This window comes from Anolis sagrei, chromosome 4, assembly GCF_037176765.1.
Source record: "Anolis sagrei isolate rAnoSag1 chromosome 4, rAnoSag1.mat, whole genome shotgun sequence".
Taxonomy (NCBI): domain Eukaryota; kingdom Metazoa; phylum Chordata; class Lepidosauria; order Squamata; family Dactyloidae; genus Anolis; species Anolis sagrei.
Window position 1 is genome coordinate 193,921,924 of NC_090024.1, and position 19,636 is coordinate 193,941,559.

The 19,636-nt window shown below is 37.1% G+C and overlaps 1 protein-coding gene across 1 annotated transcript in view; it reads right to left on the reverse strand.

Annotated features, from left to right (window-relative positions):
* DSTYK (dual serine/threonine and tyrosine protein kinase) overlaps positions 1-19,636 on the reverse strand; it is a 52,303-nt gene that overhangs the window by 30,184 nt on the left and 2,483 nt on the right. The window lies entirely within an intron of this gene.

Consider the following 19,636-nt stretch of genomic DNA (forward strand, 5'->3'; position numbering starts at 1 on the left):
ACTCTGAGCAACATTGCTGCATATTATATAGTCATTTAATGTGTACAAAGTGAATGGACTTTTGTAAGACACCTTGCGAGATCTTTGCCATGAAAGAGTAAATTAGGTATTTTAAACAACCTGTGGACGTCTTAACATGAATGAGGATACTAATTTAAAAACTCAATAGGTTGAAACTATCCAAGCTGTCACTTTCCATTTTGCCAATATTTGTGAAGTATTTCTTTCTTTGTAGCCTAAAATACCCTATAATAATAAACAATAAATCAGAAATAAAAACTGAAACAGTGGTGTATTTAAATACAATTTCACAAGTACAGTGAATTTTGAAATAAAACTGGTGCTTTTGTGTTCAGAGCACTCAATTACCAATATTTTGGACACCGCTGCTATTTGAATATATTTGAGCCCAAACCACTGTTTGTTCAGCCCATCTCTTGTATAAGAAACAAGTTCCCCAAATATAGAAATACACCTATATTTTCCTAGCATTTGTCCAATATTTTTCTGTGCTTGAAGGATTTGTACTCTAACGTAATTTGTTTCGATAAATAAATTATCAAGAGGACAATTATATGCCTGCTTCCCCAAAAGCTGAGTTTCAAGACTCACTTTATGGTGTATTAATATTGGACTGAAGTCACAACATAATAATCAATTGACAGTATTCAATTTCAAGTATAAATAATATTAAGATATTTACTGCGTTACACAAAATTATTTCATCTGCTTGGCCAGCTCTTCCTAAAGTATTTTTCAGATCAGTTTTTAAAAGTTATTTGAATGATAGTAAGACCACAATTTGAATGCACTACCATTTTGGAAAATACATCTATATTCAAAAGGGAAATAATGACACTTCATTTATAAAAAAGGAAGACCAATGATTGATATGCAATTTCTGAGAATGTTTGAATTCAGAAAACAAATGATACCAAAGTTATTAACAATATATCCAATGAGTGAAAATCAAATGGTATTAAAGCTTTTAATCATGTGTGTACACCACTCATTTTTTTTGGATTAAGCTGTCAAATCCCAAAATCTGTTTATCCATCTGTCCAAAATTAGATTAGGAACTTGATAGAAGAGTTGGTTCTAAATCCCAAAATTCCAGCTTTAACTGAAATCTATTAACCTCTTCTTATGTAAGAATTCAAAGAATTCCTTTGTCTGTAGCATCTGCCAGAATTATATCTTCTGAAATGTCCAAGGAAAGACACTCGGAGGTGCCAAAAGTATTACACACACACAAAATAACACTCAACGGCAATTAATTTAAATTGACTACAAGTGGAGTAATCAATCCTAAGCAACAGGAAAACAGTAGGCATTAATTAGATGCCCATTTCTTTGATGTACAATAACATCAAATAACTGGCATAGCCACCAGGCCAGGGAACTGACATGTGTGCTAAATGCAGTTAAGAGAATTACGAGTTATTTTGGTAAACCACACTCATCCCCTTTAACAACTTGAAACAGGATTCCAATTGCTGTTTCTGGGAACCCTGGTTGTCCCACATTCCTTATAGCCTGGCTCCCATGTTCTTAAATCAAGACCAGTAGGAAACCATTATCATGTCTGAAACATGCCTATTAAGAAGCCCTGGTGCCCATTTCAATTTATTGTCTTGGTTTCTTTAATATTAAGTAGCCACCTTACATCTAGAAAAGAATCCATTCATAACAATAACTGTTACGTTATAGTCTGAATCTGGTATTTGATTATTACCATAGTTTGTAAGCTGCCCTGAGCCCTCCTCTGGGGGTGAGAAGGGTGGGGTATAAGTACCATAAATACATAATCCAGAACACATGAAACTGAGATGCTTTCTCTCAATGCTAGTCCTAAATACTGACAACTAACTGCAGCAACACAAAAGCTATCAATATCTTCTTGCTTTATAATCCAGCCTATTTCCAGGGATTCACAAACATGAACATGTGCTATATTCTATAAAACACACACAACGTGCGTGTGTGTGTGCGTGTGTGTGTGTGTATATATCAGCCTTCTGTTCTAACAGTCAACAACCAAATGTTATGGGACTACCACTGCAACCTGCAAGTGTTACCCAGCAAATGGTGTTGAAAGTTATAAAGGAGGTAACACATAATATATACAGTCCGCATAACATTTATTTTATTTATTTATTTCACAGTTTTCTATAACATATACAAGAATAGATGTCATTGATAGCCTCAATGCATTTTGCCCAACCTTTTTTCTACAGTTGACTAATTAATACATCTTCTAGTAGAAATATCCCATAGTTTCATTATGAGCTGTGTCCAATTACATTAGTTTTATTATTTTTATCAATCCTGAAACTCCCACCATTTAGCGTCACTGGTTGATTTCAGATTTTAGTATACTGACCAAAACAATCCTTCCTAGCTATTTTTGCTACATCATGCTCAACTTAATACATTCATACAGATTCCCGTGATAATCATAAATATTTTTAATCTGTTTATGCCAGTGAATGCACACTCTCTTTTTTTGGTACTTTTTTGCTATCTCTTTTTGTTCCAGCCACCTCAAATAAGTCCTTTGTGTGAATACTTGGCACTTGTCTGCCATCTAAAAGTAAGGGTTATCTTCCCAGGGTTAAAAATTACAGGCAGGTTTAATGACTACTTTTCTGCATCCATTATAAAATTATGTTAATTCTGACTTTTATGTTTCCATTTAGATGATATTTCTATATAACCATTCAAATAACCCTAGTTTTAAGCAATGCAGTAATGCTTGAGTGGTAGATTCCAATATGTGAAAATATTTAAAATTTCAGAAAGCTGATCTAAGAAACAGAAAATATCAGATCTTAAATCTCAGTGCACATTCATGCCAATCTACATACCGATATCAGTGCACTTCCATTCCATTTCTTGGTAAGTTGACTAAAGACATATTTGGATTTTTAAATTTTATTATATTTCCGCTATTACTTTTTGACTATTATATAGCAGTTAATCCTCTAAATGGAAATGATTTCACATTCTTTTATGTTATGTGACCAAACAGTTATTCCAGAAATTTCTAAGAAAATCATTATGGGAAAATTAGAATTACTATATAAATACCTATGCAATGTTATGGCTAAAGTATGTATAATGTGACATGAACAATTACCAAACTTTACATCTGTGCAGTACACAATTCTAAAAATAGTATTATGTGTAGTCTTCACTGTTTTGGTATTTTTCTAAGTGTGGCCTAAAAAAAATAAAATGAAAAGGTTGGCCATATTATTGGAATATTTTTAAATAGATTACAGGCTTGTTCCAAACTGGTAACTTGCACTTAATTTCTATTTAACTTCATTCTATTTAACTTAATGATTAATTTTTCAAAGTGATTTCAATGGAACACTGGACCCTCTATCTGTTTACACAAAAGTAAACCACATCAAGTTAAATAGAAGCTATTCCTGTAAACATGGTATAGAACTGCTGCAATAATCTTGATCCAATCCCATATATCTCATATAATCAATAACAGGACTTTTCCTTCTTGTACTAGTGTAGACTTCTGCTGATCTAATTTAGCAAATATTCTTATACAAGAAGCAGCTTGTGCCAAATGCCTAAGGAAGTGATTTCACCCATATTGCTCTATGTTCTTGGTGGAGCATAACAACTTCCAAAAGGTACTCTGTACAAAAGTATAAATCAATATTACTGCAAAGAACCATTCTCTACATACCTTACTAGAATTTGCAGCACGGAACATCTTTGTTTTAAATATTTCTATTCCAATCTCTTCCCAAATGCTTCATAGCAACATTTTGTATTGTATTCAGAGTAATAAAACACAGTTTAAAAATAATTAGAAAGACAGAAAGTATACCACTGAAAATAATTCCGGCACACCCACAGTCAGGCTACCCAGCTATGCTTTCTGCAAAACCTGAAAACCAACATTCAAAATGAAGGTGAAGAGAGAATGTTGAAATGAATGCTTTAACACCTCTGCACATTAAATGGTATATGAACTTCTAATCTGAACATACATATGCAAGTTTACCTTTATTTTTATGCAGGGTGTCATTTGCTAGCAATGGCTACCTAGTATCCCTGCTTATACAACAGGCATGGGCAAACTTTGGCCTTCCAGGTGTTTTTGAACTTCAACTCCCACAATTTCTAACAGCCAAGTTGTTCAAAATACCTGGAATGTTGAAGTTTGACCATGCCTGCCATAGAGGGAGAGGGATCAGGCTTGTTTTCTGCTGCCCTGGAAACTATGATTCACAGCAATGGATTCAAATTACATGAGAGTAGATTCCACCTGAACATTAGGAAGAACTTCTTTATTGTAAAAGCTATCAATCAGTGGAACTCTCTGCCTCAGAGTGTGGTCAAAGCTCCTTCCTTGGAAGCTTTTAAACTGAAGCTGGATGGCCATCTGTCAGAGCTACTTTGATTGTGCTTTTCCTGCATGGCAGGGGGTTGGACTAGATGGCTTATGTGGTCTCTTCAAATTCTATTATTCTATGATTTTATGAGGGCAGATATAAAAGAAAACATTGCAAGAAATGCAAGAAACAGGGTTACTTTACACAATTATCTTTGAAAATGAATTTTGGATTTTAAGAGTTACTACAATGTCATTTTTTTACACAGCATAGCCATAGTCAAACTGTGGGCCTCCAGAATGAAGAACAAAGAATGGAACTGCTTATTTTGTTTTTAAAAATTATTCAGTATTGCCCCGCCCAAAGTTAACTTTTTCAGAATAACCACAACTAATTTTTTTCAGTTAGCACATCCATCAAACCTACTGATTATTCAAGGTTTTTTGTTTTTGTTCTTCTAACATGTAAATGCATTTATTGTATTTGATCACAATTTAATAAATGAAATATCCAACCCATTAACTGTGAGAATTTCTGCATTATGTCAGCATAACATAACTAAGAGCCAGAGAATGGAATCAAGGGTGTTGTCTGAAAATGTCTGGGCTTGTAACTTCTACACAGCTGCAAGAATGGCAGTCATGCTGCAATAAGCAATATAGTCAGGCTGAACAACAGGCAGTAAATATATTTTTTATTAAATTGCATGTGCAAAAGGAAACAACACTGCCATCCAACAGGTCTCCATACAGACAGTTGCCCATCACTAATTAATACCCTTCAGGAATATTTTAACTGCCTTTTGAGTATGCGTTGACTAAACAAGAATTTTTTAAAAAGTTCTACAGCACTAAAATAATACTTCAATGCCTACTGAAAGAATAAAGCTATTTATTTCTGTTGACAAACTGACCACTGAAGTCGTCTGAAGTTGCTGACTTAGAGAACCAGTATTATTACAGATGTCAGGAAAGGGACCTTTGTGTGTAGCAACCAAAATGATTTTTTATGCTGAAGGAATTCGTAGGAGAAACCATTTTACATCAGTTGAAAGAACATGTGATCAGCACTTCAAAAGTACCCAGAAGGGAGTATCCAAGCACATGGGTTCCAATTATGTTGTTCCCAAGAAGAAATAAGTTAATTCATCTCAGACTATGGGAACAGGATAGCTGAAAAGCTTACAACAGCATCTGCTCCAGCAACAAGAAGAGCATACAGGTTTTTTTCTCATGTTAAAGCATTTGTTTAACAAAAATAGTACCGTGAATAAATATAAAGTTGTGGTTAAAGGTAAATATCCAATAGACAAATATTTGAATTTTATGTATAAAAATAGCATCTATCATATTAAGATATGTTTAAAAAGAGTAAAAAAAAAAAAACCGTTGAGGCCTGTGGCAAAGTTTAATATGAGCAAAGTCATAAGGGAGTAGAGATACCATATTCAGCCACAATGGAATTAAAAGCTATTGCTGGAACAGCAACAAAGCGCCAGAGTCTTTGTATGCCTGGTTGTGATCTTTTATGAAGGACTGTAAGATGTACTGAAGCTATCTGCATGTGGACTCTGCAAGGGTGGAGAGAGGTTCCAATATCCATATAACCTTTTGGGGGGAGCAAGAGAAAAATTCCTCCTAGATTCTCTTAGCTTGAGATACTTGATTGAATTAAATTCTTCTTCGTGTACAAGGTATATTTCATGTATACGTATATTTCATGTATATATAAAAATGATGAGCATGCATACATTGGTACAACTTCAATGAATTATTAAAAAATAATTTGGTGATATACCCTTAAGAAATTGCATGGTCAGTACAGACCAACATACAAAAAAAAAAAAATACCACAGCTATTTAGATAATGTACCACAATGGCTCACATATGTTAACAGCTTTGTTTAAAAAGATTATATTCTTGTCTGCATATTCTGTATACAAATTCTTTATGGGAAGAAATGTATCAAAACCAGGGGAATGTCAGGTTTTGTGGTGGGAAAGCACAAAAAAGGAAGCATTTAAAAAAAGAAACCCAAAACACAAGTTTAGAAAAGAGTGGACTAATCAAAATACATTTTTAAAAAACCCCTGGATTCCAGAGGATCTGGTGTTCCGTGTTCATATATTACTTTAAAGTTTCATAGGTCAATTCTTGCTCCCAAGTTGTGAAATTCCCTTCCTTGGGGAATTCCCTTCCTGCTGTCCACTAGCAATTAAAATACCTTTTTATTTAAGGAAAGATTCGGCTTTTAGCATGTTGTGGCAGACAAACTATTTAATGGAGATGACTATAGTGTTTGAGTTTTATAATACTGTACTTTAAATGTCATTTTAATGCTGTTTCTAACGCGTGTTTTTAAAATTAAGGTTAGTTTGTGTTTTAACTTTTGTATTACTGCACTGTGTTTCTAAATCTTACATACAACCTTCAATCCTGTGATGGGAAAAATGTAACATCTAATTAACACTCCCAGGTTTCTTCCAAATGCAGCCATCTCTGATCTAGAGACAGTCTCTAAGTGCATTCATATTCCAGATGAATAGAAACTATTTCTGTATCCTAAATGTAAAGCATTTTTGTGTAAAAAAATATTGTGTATGTGCATAAATATTTTCCAAGCAGAAATTTTCAAGCGCAAGAATAATTTAACTTTCTCACTATCACTGGGTGGGTAGTTTCAAGGGTATTTAAATATATATTTATCTTCTCCAACGTAGGGTACTACACTGGCTTTGGTTTGTTAACTAACAAAAAGTCATGATTTTTTAAAGGCATAATTCATGTTTTTACTTGGCCAGATATTTGGGGATTTACTTTTTCTGAAATCTCTCACTTGTTTAAGAAACACTATTCCAGAAATATATGAGAATTACCATTCTATCACTAAAACAGTCTCTTAGTGGAAGAGGTTTGAACGTGTGTTATCCTGGTAATTTCAAACATTCTTGGAGGAACAATATACCTGAACCCATTTCAATATACCTTCAAACCAAGGTGTGGTACTGAAACCTAAGTTTCTTGACTAACAAACTACAATACACTAAAGACAGGGTGAGTGCTACCCTGTTGATTTTCCTGATTTCTTAAGAGATTTTTTTGATACCATGGTATTCTACTAGATTGGCTCTGCAAGAAAAGAAAAGAAGGCACTGTGTTTAGTGGTTATGGGGATTCCTGTTCATCCTTACATCGGGCTTCCTCTCAATACCAAGTTAGGAAACTCCAAGTAGTTAAAAATGAAGTAGCCAGTGGTCACAGGAGCATCCAGGAGTGAACAAATTACACCTATACTAAAGTCACTCCACCGGTTGACAGTTTCCGGGCAAAGTAGAAAGTGTTTGTTTTGACCTTCAAAGGCCTAGATGATTTGTGTCCAGGTTACCCACAGGATTGCCTTCTCCCATACAATCCGTCCCAAGACGGATTGTATAATGACCTGCCAGGAGGGCTTCAACAGCTAGATCAGATGTTGGAATTAAGACACAACTGAAGACCCATCTCTTTCAGCAGACCTACCCAGAAAATTTTAAGTTGTAAATTTTAATCTGCATTTCATCAGTGGATTTTAACTTGTATTCTAACACTGCGTATCTTGTATGTATTTTAATAATGTTTTATCTCTTGTTTTAATTATGTTGAATCCTGCCTCAGGTCGTAGGGAGAGGCAGATAATACATTCATTAAAACTGTTGTTGTTGTTACTACTACTTCCAACACTATTACAACACTGTGAGATGCCACACAATTCCAGTTTTATCTCCCATGCTGTGTGACATCCTTATAAAGCTGCTGGAAATCACTGGAGGTTTAGAATCGATTGGGGCTATGTAAGTGGTCGACTAGTAGTCCTCAACTTGTGGGTCCCCAAATGTTTTGGCCTTCAACTCCCAGAAATCCTATCAGCTGCTAAACTGGCTGGGATTTCTGGGAGTTGTAGACCAAAACACCTGGGGACCCACAAGTTGAGAACCACTGTGGTAGTCTATTGCCTGGATAATATATTGGGCAGGAATTGATGTTTAATCTCAGTGAGGCCAAGCTGATGTGAGTTAATGATTTCAGATCCAAGAACTGGAAAAGCAACCTGCTGTGGATGGAACTTCATCCTCCTTGAAGGAACAGGTACATAACTTGAGAGGAGCCCCCCCCCCCTTTTTTTTTTCTTTTTCTTTTTACTGGCCCACCAAATAGACTCTGTAGCTTAGGGTTTCCTTGTCTCTGTTCCTTTTATTGTGATGAACAGTTTTAACTGGTCTCCCATCTACCTCCTTTCATGGACAGGGTATCTTAGCAAAATAGTACATGCACTGGCAATTTATAGATTCAATTAGTACAATTAGAAATTTAATGACTTGAGAAAAGTGTAGAATTCTGGGAGAATTTCCCTAAAATCATCTCTTTCTGGGGGGAAATGAAAATGGATTATGGGCTATTTTATTTTTAACTGTAATTTCTGATGCTGGATTCTTTGTCTCAATTTGTTTTATTGTGATGAGTGCTATTTATTGTCTTGGCCCTACAGAGAACAAACAGAGACAAAATAACTTGGTGTGCTTTAATAACATGGATGGTTTCTGCTTTTATTGGGGCTTTCCCTTTACTCCTCATAAACTGGCAAAAACAATTAGTTCTTGTCAAGAATCTTCGTAGCACCACTTAAGCGCACAACAACAAAAACAACTGTTATAAAGTAAATTCTATTTGTAATTTTTTTCTGGATAAACTGAATAAAATATCTTTACTGTCTCCTCTAGTTAGTTCTTCACAGTGTCAACTGCAGTTGCATATAATGCTGTAAAGCTTGTTATATTTTATTTTCAATGTTTTCAAACCTTTCCATTTTTGCCCTAAAATCCAGAAAAAAATACCCAATGATTTCTAAATTTCTGGATACTTCATATCTCCAAGTACAATGACTTCTATGTGGAGCTTTTCTTAAAGATGAACCTGCAGGTAGTGCAATATGGAGCACTCATAGTGCAGATAGGGGCATCTTATAAGAAACATGTGACGTTGATTTTGTCACAATTATACTAGGTGCCAGTACACTGGCATAATTAAATGTACTGTAATTACATTAAAAGCCCTAAACAGCCTGGCACTAGCTAATTAGAAGCATCACCACTTCCTATATATTTCTGCCCAGGAACTGAAGACTGCTCAAGAGGGGCTTCCTGAAATCTGACGTAGGATTCTGGTTTTGGGAGAAGGCAGAAGATAAAATTAAAGAACATAAAATATATTCTTCTGCATTTCACCAATGGGAGCATTAGACTATAGGCAGACCCTGAGTTGGAGGTGAGACAACAGGAAGTGAGAGAAATCTACCCCTAGGAAGGGAAATTTAGTCTGGAAGAATTCTCAAGGGGAAAAGATGTCACTACTGAAGCTTTATCACTAATCCTTGTTTCCACAACAAGCCATTTTTTTTTTCAGAATCCAGTTGTCACAGGGACAAAAAGTGAAGTGAAATATTCTGAAGTGGGGGGACAGACAGCAAAACAAACACCACAGGAATCTTAACCCTTCATTATGCTATCCAAAGTTTGTGTGTGTGTGTGGGTGGAGTTACACTTTAAAAAGTACCTGTTCCAACTTACATACAAATTCAACTTAAGAACAAACCCACAGAATATATCTTGTTTGTAACTTGGGAACTGCCTTTATACGCAAATTTGGGAGAGGGCCTTCTCTCTATCTGGTTGTGGTATTTGATTATAGTGTCAAGTTAAAACATGGCTTTTCATGAACATCTCCAAAGGTCTAATGATTTTATCCAATTTGTACATGTATGTGGATTAAAATTGTTTTTGCTGTTGCTGTGTTTCTGATTTATGGTGACCCTAAGGAAAACCTATTGCAGGGTTTTCTTGTCAAGATTTGTTCAGAAGAATTTTTCCTCCGTTTAAATTGATAAATTGTTGAATTTGCCTTTAGATTCTTAACTTATCTTTATTGCTTTAGATCAGGGGTTATTAAATGTACATATATCAAACATGGGAAAACATAAACTAAACAATATTTCAGTGCAAGATCCCAGGGGCCATCCAGTCCAACCCCCTTCTGCCATGCAGGAAAAGCACAATCAAGGCACCCCTAATAGATGGCCACCCAGACTTTGGAGGAGGAGGAGCAGCAGCAGCAACCCAAGGGGCCATCCAGTTCAACTCCTTCTGCCATGCAAGAAAAGCACAATCACGCACCACTAAGGAGGGATGAGTGGTGGGAGAGAAATAGAGTTTTGGAAGCAAGGATGGAGAGAGGGAAAGATCTGGGTGGCGAGGGAAGTGAGAGAAAAAAAGCTTTTTGGAGCAAGAAAGCAAGGGGGAAAGGCTTTTGGTGGCAAGGAAGGCAGGGTTTAGATAGATTCATGCATTCGAACTTTCTAAACTGATTTTAAAACAGGTTCTTCTGATATTTCGCCATAGTTGGGAAGTAAATGTTTCATTTCATTTTAATAAATAAATAAAAATAAATGAGTATTTTTATTACTTTTTAGTACTTCAGAAGTAATTCTAAAGCTACTTTGGTGTCAATCAAGAGAGAAAAGTGGGGTATAAATAAATATAGTAATAGTAATAGTTATAATAACTCTCACATAGCACATTTTATTGCTCTTACTAGCTATTGAATCCAGATGTTATATTTTGTTATATATTCACAAGAATCTATTGTGATTTAGGGTACCCAGTGCTATAGAATTCTGTGAGTTGTAATTTTACAAGGTTTTTAACCTTTTCTACCAGACTGTGGCTTCCTCAACACACTACAACTCTCATGATTCTACAGCATTAAGCTTTGACAATTAAAGTCGTGTCAAATCACATTATTCTGCAGTGTAGATGCAACCTTAATTAGAATTTTTAAGAAAATAAGGTAACTAATGATAGTGCGTGTGTGTGTGTTGTATGAGTCGCCTGAGGGCTGAGAAAAGCGGTATATAAAATAAATAAATAAATAAATATGTATATATTTTCCATTTGATTAAATTCATTGACCTAAATTCAACTGTTAAAAACAACTGGAGTAGACAAAATGAATCAATGGGACTTAGATAAGGTTTAATTTACTATTCAACCATTAATTCAATGATCTTATTCCAGTTGAAATTCTCACATGAAATTAAGCCATTTACTTCTGCAGAATCTCGCTGTTGCTTTAAAAAATGGTCGTCAAATGTGCCTGTTTTCCTTCATTTGTTGTCATTGCTTTCCCCCTTTAGGTCTTTTTTTAAAAATCTGAAGCCTAAGGGCAAGACAAGTATTTTATTTTAATTTCATATAAAAATGCTGTATATCAAAAACTGGGTATTAAAGGTTATTGTAAAACACTGGAAGTTAAAAAATTAAACTATGATAGCCTTTTCATAGAAACTGGTGCTTTATTATTTCTACAGTAACTGAACATATTTTCCTCACGTAGTAAGAGGTTTAAGTGAATGTTTAGAACTTTTAACCTTAGTGCACTAAACTCTGAGAACATCTAGATAAGCAATTTTTACATTTACTTCAACTGAGTTCTGTTTATTTTGTTTCTCCTCTAACAGTGGGAACCATAGACTAGCAATTTAACACTGCAGAGCAAATTGTGCAATCACATGTAACTCTCCACCCACATATAAAACCTACACAGCAACAGATCATATAATAATCCAAAATACTATTCATTGCTTATTAGCATTGTCAATTACTCTGGCTTGGTTATCTATGTTTACAGATCAATGAAACCGATTTTTAAGGCTCTGTTTCTTTATGAGTCATGTCAACTCAGGGCTTAGATTTCTAAACCAAACATGAGATCAATAGCCACTCGATAAGACCATTTACTTGCATTGGACCACGTATACCATGATGTTTGAACCTAACCCATGCTGCTACCTGGATATGTTGCTTTGCTTTTAAATAAGTCTGAACAAATTTACACACACAATTATATATCCCTCGCTCTACAAAAGATAAATAGTCATATTGTATAATGCAATGCTTTACAGTTTATTTCATATGATTCATCACACCATGAATTTGAACTACAATAAGCTGTGGGCTTGATATATTCTCTCTTCCTTTTGCACATTTATTTATTTATTTAAAACATGTATATTCCACCCTTCTCACCCTGAAGGGAACTCAGGGTGGAGCACAACATACAAACGGCAAACATTCAATGGTGGGACATAAATAAATTATATGCATACATAAACATTAAAAGCACAACACAGTTCGCTTCCTATCTCTGTAATTTGAGGAAAATCACAGTTCACCAAATAAAAAAATTACTGAAAATAGCCTTAACTCCAGGTATTAGGTCATCCAGAATGGGATCCAGAAACCTGAGATAGAGACATTTAAAGATTTTGTAGCTTGTGGTGGAAAAGAAGAGTAGACAAAACAACAGCACATTTCAGATTTGTTCTCAGAGCACTAAACCTGTTGCCATTACACTGAAAGAAGCCAAACTCCAAGCCAGACACCATAAGCTGTGCAGAGTAATATTCAATCTGCCCTATACAATACTAAAAAAGTTGGGACTGGAGTATATTTATTCTGTCTTCATGAACATACAACACATTTTCTTATAGGTTATCAACAAGACAAGCACCTGCTGTGGAAATGAGTTCAGAACTTGAAAATGCAACACTTTTCAACCTGACTCTAAAATGTCTTGCATAGCAAGATAAATGTCTTACTGACCGATGTTGTTGGACACTATTTTCATCACTCCTAGCCAATACAGCCAATGATAAGAGATAATGGGAGCTGCAGTCTAAGAATATCAGATGAACCATATGTACCCTTTTCTGTTCCACAAGAATCCATTTTAAAAATCTGAAACAATTACTTTCCTTGTACATATACCAGTTTGACGGCCTTCCAGAAAGGAGCTTGATTCCACGACAAATGCTAAAGAAACCTATTTGTCTTGTCAGAGATATTGGAAGATTTTCACAAGATCACAAGATTGTAGCCTAAGCATATAAAGTATTAAAATCTAATCATAATTTCAATTTACACCCATTTACCAAGCTCAACATTTTGGAAAATGCCACCCAACAAATATGTGGGCAAGACTCTCACGTCCTTTGATATTTAAGCTGTGTGATGAAAATGAATAACCTAGAATGTTTTGATTGAAATCTTTTTAAAAAGTGGTTTCTAAAGAAGACTCATATTTCAACTAGTTATATATTTCCAAATTCAAGTCTAAAATGAATTGGGAATCATTTAAGAAGCATTAAACCTTCAGAGTCATACTCTGTACTTATACCTCAGTCCAGCTTTTGATTTACTATATTGATCACTCAATCCATCACTTTCATTTCTCTTTTTTATTCCTCTTTTATAAAACTTGAGTGTGTACCTACACTAAAGCTGCATCCAGTTACAGCTACACCACTTCTGAAATTTTGATATGCTGCCCCATTCAGCTAATTTCTCAGTCCAGTCCAGTTAATGATTTCCACTTCCATCAGTCTCAACAAGTACTGTTTCCCATTTACTACAGCATTCACCAAGACAGAATTCATGGTATTTAGGATACAACCCTCTAGTCTAAGGAAAGAGGAAAGCAAGGATGCAGCAAGGTGGATCAACACACACTATGGAGCATTATAACACCAACAATCCCTTCCAAGGGTTTGCTCAGAAGAGATGTATTTAGCTTCCTGCCTACAAGGACTTCATTCCAAAAGGATGATGCATGTTTCATTTTAATATCACTACCATTCCTGAGATTTTCAGGGTTGAAGGAAAACATGACTAAATGATATAGATTTATTTCATCTTGGTGAAGTGGGAGGTAGAAAGAAACACAACAATAGATACAACGTATCCAAAAAATCATTCCAAGATAGAGGATAAGATTCATTTGTGAAAACTCCAGATTATTAAAACCAAACACCATAACACCACAGGTGACGACAGTTAAATGATTTTGAGTTTAAAAGAAAATCAGGACACACATTTTTATTAATTTTTTTAAAGTGCTAAAAGTGCTTTTTAAAAAAGTAATGTGCTAACTTGAAACAAGTAAGGGTACCTCACAAAATAAAATCAATGAGTGTGCATTACAAACATGCATAACCATTAACCACATTCCCACTTACACCTGCCATGCTCTGCAATTCTAATAGATGGTGAGAAAAGAGCAATAAGACCATGAATGGTTAGGTTCTTTCCTTTTTTTCTAGCTAGGTGGCACAACGGGTTAAACCGTTGAGCTGCTGAACTTGCCAACTAAAAGGTTGGCAGCTCGAATCCAAGGGACGAGGTGAGTTCCTGCTGTTAGCCCCAACTTCTGCCAACCTAGCAGTTCAAAAACATGCAAATGTGAGTAGATCAATAGGTACCGCCTTCATGGTAATGGTGCTCCATGCAGTCATACCGGCCACATGACCTTGGAGGTGTCTACGGACAATGCCGGTTTTTCAGCTTAGAAATGGAGATGAGCACCACCCCCCAGAGTCAGACACGACTAGACTTACCATCACCGGAGACCTTTAGCTTTAACGTTTAGCTAGCTTCAAATACCAAATCTAAACTTGTCAAATACACTTTTACACAGCGATGGAATCTACTTGAACTCCCCATCACTTTCTAAAGAAACCCTTTCTTATTCTCCCTCTCCAGACTCTCTCAACTGCTCTCCCTTACCCCAACTTCTGCTGGAAGAATTTAACCATTTCCTCACCCCAGGATGACTGCCAGCCTTTCCCAACACTTCCTGTGTCCTTGCAGGCATCAAACCATCCTCATTCTTACTCAAGAAAGCATCTGTCTCTCCCAGTTGCATCAAAACTGGCAATTCCCCCCAGTGTAAACCTTTCCTGCTTAAGTATACCCAGAGAAAGGAGATGATAGCACAAGCTTATATATTACTTTATCGCACCAGTTCATTGTCTCACCACATGTGTTCTTTAAACAAATGGAAACATGTTGATGTTGGAATAATCACTTTTAAACCTTGCTGCAATTGCACATTGCTGGTACTTTGCTCATGCAAATCCCCACAACCAGTCTTCAACGCTGCCTCACTTCCTCACTGTTTGTCCTACCCATCTGTAATATGTTTTGTTCTCTTTTCCCTTTCCCCTTACTTTGCTACAACTAAACAGTCACAGTTACAGACATCCTAGCAAGAGCTGCCAATAGTTTGCAATATCACGACTATAACAGAAGAACATTATCACAACATTACAGCAATATTGGGTTGAATTTTTTTGCCCATCAATTAAAAGAGACAACCCAATCACTATCCAAGTGCAGAAGAGACAGGATATTGTCTGGTAATTTTGTTTTAATCAGTCTCTTGTGAGAAAGTTTATAGACATAAGTCTATTTCCTCAGATACGTGAAATTAAGTGCTTAGGAACAGCTTTCATAACTAAGAATGAGAAGGTTATGTGTGAATAGCAACAGAAATGCAAAATGTGTGGGTATGGTGATATGGTAACAAGTTCAGTTTCAATTATTATTGTTGGAGGACAAACAACCCCCTAACTTGTCACCTTACTTCTTGGGAGGAGACGCTTACTTCTTGGGAGGAGAGCAATGTCCAATCTCGATTAAATAGTAAAGAGTAGAGACATCAGACTGGCAACAAAGATCCGCCTAGTCAAAGCCATGGTATTCCCTGTAGTAACCTACGGATGTGAGAGCTGGACCTTAGGGAAGGCTGAGCGAAGGAAGATCGATGCTTTTGAGCTGTGGTGTTGGAGGAAAGTTCTGAGAGTGCCTTGGACTGCGAGAAGATCCAACCAGTCCATCCTCCAGGAAATAAAGCCCGACTGCTCACCGGAGGGAAAGATACTAGAGACAAAGTTGAAGTACTTTGGCCACATCATGAGGAGACAGCAAAGCCTGGAGAAGACAATTATGCTGGGGAAAGTGGAAGGCAAAAGGAAGAGGGGCCGACCAAGGGCAAGATGGATGGATGGCATCCTTGAAGTGACTGGACTGACCTTGAGGGAGCTGGGGGTGGTAACGGCCGACAGGGAGCTCTGGCGTGGGCTGGTCCATGAGGTCACGAAGAGTCGGAGACGACTGAACGAATGAACAACAACAACAACTTGTCACCTTATCACTATACCCACATGTTTTGCATTTCTATGGCTATTCTCTCTAACACAGTCTGTCTATAAAGGTTTGTTTCTAGTCTCCTCATGTATCTGAGGAAGCAGACGAGATTATGCCATGGCTTCATTTTATGGAATCCTGGATTGTGTAAATTGTTGTAGCCCCAGAGCTCTAAGTCAGAAAGGCAAGTATCTCGCAAATTTAGAAATCCCAGAATTCCACAACATGGAGACATGGCCGTTTATGTGGCATCAAAGTGCTACAATTCTGTAGTGTGGCTACAGCTTTAGATTAGGAAAGTTTATGCTACCAGCTTCTTTTTCTCAGTTGGTCTCGAGCTAGCTCTACACCAGTGGATCCCATCCTGTGGTCCGCAAGAACTAAAATATGGTCCACGGCCTCACCGTTATTACACCGTTTCAATGAGAATGACTGGTCTTGAGAAACCCTTTTATGGTGTCAAGGCTTATTAAATATGGTTTTCTGTGGGCGACCAGATGGTGACTACTGGATGGCATAGGTTTTGTATCAGAAACTAGAGCTGATGTGGTCTATCCAACGCAATTTTCTGAATCAGCACCCCAAATAACCAAATCAAATCTAAAGTTGATCAAAAACCGATGCGTAACCCTTTTGGTACTAATGTTGGAGAGTGGTCCCTGGTCATAAAAGGTTGGGAACCAGTGCTCTACACTGTCAAATCAATGCAGTTTGGCCCTACTTTAACTGCCATGTCAAAGTGATATGGAACCCTGGAGTTGTAGTTTAGTGGGGCACTAGCACTCTTTGACAGAGAGGCTAAAGACTTTGTAAAACTACACCTCCCATGATTCCATAACATTCAACCATAGAAGTTAAAATGGTATCAAATTGCATTAATTCAAGAGTGTAGATGCAACCTATGAAAGCTTATGCTACCCATTTCTTTATCTCCCCCTCTCTCAAAGGTGCTTAAAGATCCCTTTGTGGCCCGATATCCCAAGACCAATGGGACCATGTCTCCTGCTTCAGTGATGTTTGGAAGACAACAAACACACAAGGGTCTTTTCCAGCCAGCATCTTTCTTAATAATAATTTTATTTCTTACCCACCTCTCCTTGTGGCTTGAGGTGGATTACGACATAGCTAAAAACATGTAATCATCATAAACATTACATAAAATACCGGCAGTCCTCAAGTTACAAACATCCAACTTACAAATGACTCATAGTCAAGAACCAAGATGAGACAACAGGAAGTGTGAGAAATCTGTTCCTGGGAAGGGAAATTCACTCCTGGAAGAGTTATTATGAGGGAACAGTGTCTCCACGGAAGCTTTATCACCAGTCCTTGTTTCCACAACAAGCCTTTTTTTCAAGATCCAATTATCACAGGGACAGAAAGTGAGGCAAAATCTTCTAAGCAGATACACAGATAGCAAAAGAAACCCCACAGGAGTGTTAAACCTTCCCTATGGTATCCAAAACTCTCTAGTCTATCCAAAGCTCTCCTAGTCTACAGGGCAGCAGAAAACAAGCCTCCTCTCTCCTCCCTATGACTTCCCCCCCATGTATAAATATGTGAGGGGAAGTCATAGGGAGTTGGGAGCAGGCTTGTTTTCTGCTGCCATGGAGACTAGGACGGCAATGGCTTCAAAGGAGATTCCACCTGAAAATTAGGAAGAATTTCCTAACTGTGCGAGCTGTTCAGCAGTGGAACTCTCTGCCCCGGAGCGTGGTGGCGGCTCCTTTTAAACAGAGGCTGGATGGCCAGCTGTCAGGGATACTTTGATTGTGCTTTTCATGCATGGCAGGGGGTTGGCATAGATGGCTCATGTGGTCTCTTCCAACTGTATTATTCTATTATTCTAATGGTAGTATCTATCATTGAAGAACACTTGCCTCAGTTTCCAAGGCAAAATTGGAGGTTTGGGGGCATAAACTCATACTCTAGTTATAGCGACTGTATTAGCTATTGTCATTGCTGTGTGCTTGCCTCTATGGGTCCTTCCACACAGCCCTATATGCCAGAATATCAAGGCAAAAGATCCCACAATATTTGCTTTGAACCAGGTTATCTGAGTCCACACTCAGATAATGTGGGATTTATTGCCTTGATATATTGGGATATAGGACTGTGTGGAAGCGATTTTCCTGCTTCTTGGCAGGGGGTTGGACTGGATGGCCCATGAGGTCCCTTCCAACTCTATGATTCCCCCCCCCCTCTCTCTCTATATATATATACACTAGCCGTCCCCTGCCACACATTGCTGTGGCCTAGTCTGTGTATATGTGCTTTTTGTATATAAATTTATGTATATGTGTATACATGTGTGTTTGTGTGTGCGTCTGTATGGTTTTGTGCATGCGTTGTAATGTATTTTTTATTTATTTTTTTGGCTTTTTAAGTCTCTTCTGCTGTGTTTTTCAGTGTTTTTATGAGTGATGGTCACTTGTTGGTCTGATACGTGTATTATGTCCAAATTTGGTGTCAATTCGTCCAGTAGTTTTTGAGTTACGTTAATCCCACAAATGAACATTACATTTTTTTAATGTACTTGTTCCTACTTATATACAAATTAATCTTAGAAACAAACCTAGAGAACCAGTCTTGTTCGCAACCTAGGGACTGCCTGTATGTGCAAATTTGAGAGGATCTTCTCCTATACCTGGTTGTGGTATCTGATTTATTTACTAGCTGTACCCGCCACACGTTGCTGTGGCCAATCTTCCCTCCTTCTTTCTCTCCTTCCTTCCTTCTCTTCCTCCCTTTTCTTTCCCTTCTTCTTTCTCCCCATTCTTCCTTCTCTACCTACTCTTGGACTGCAACTTCTAGCAGTCCTCCTGATCGATCTATCTACCTACTTACCTACCTACCTACCTACCTATCTATATCCTATCTATCTATCTGGAGGATTGCTGGGACTTGCAGTCCAGGAATAGGAAATTGGAAATATGCAGGAATTGGGATGCTCTCAAAGAGAACCAAGGAGAAGAAAGCTTGTATCTTGGAAGCAGTGCATTTGGATCATCCTCCTCTCCTAAAGGGCCTAGTCTAGGGGATGCTGGGAGCTGAAGACCAGAAGAGAGTGTGGATATGCTATTGTGTGTTTTGTTTGCCAGAGGAGTCGTCTTTGCATGTGCGCTGTAGCATCTTTCTGCTCTTTTGGCTTTTTTAAGTCCATTCTGGTGCTTTTTAGTGTTTTGTGAGTGATGGATG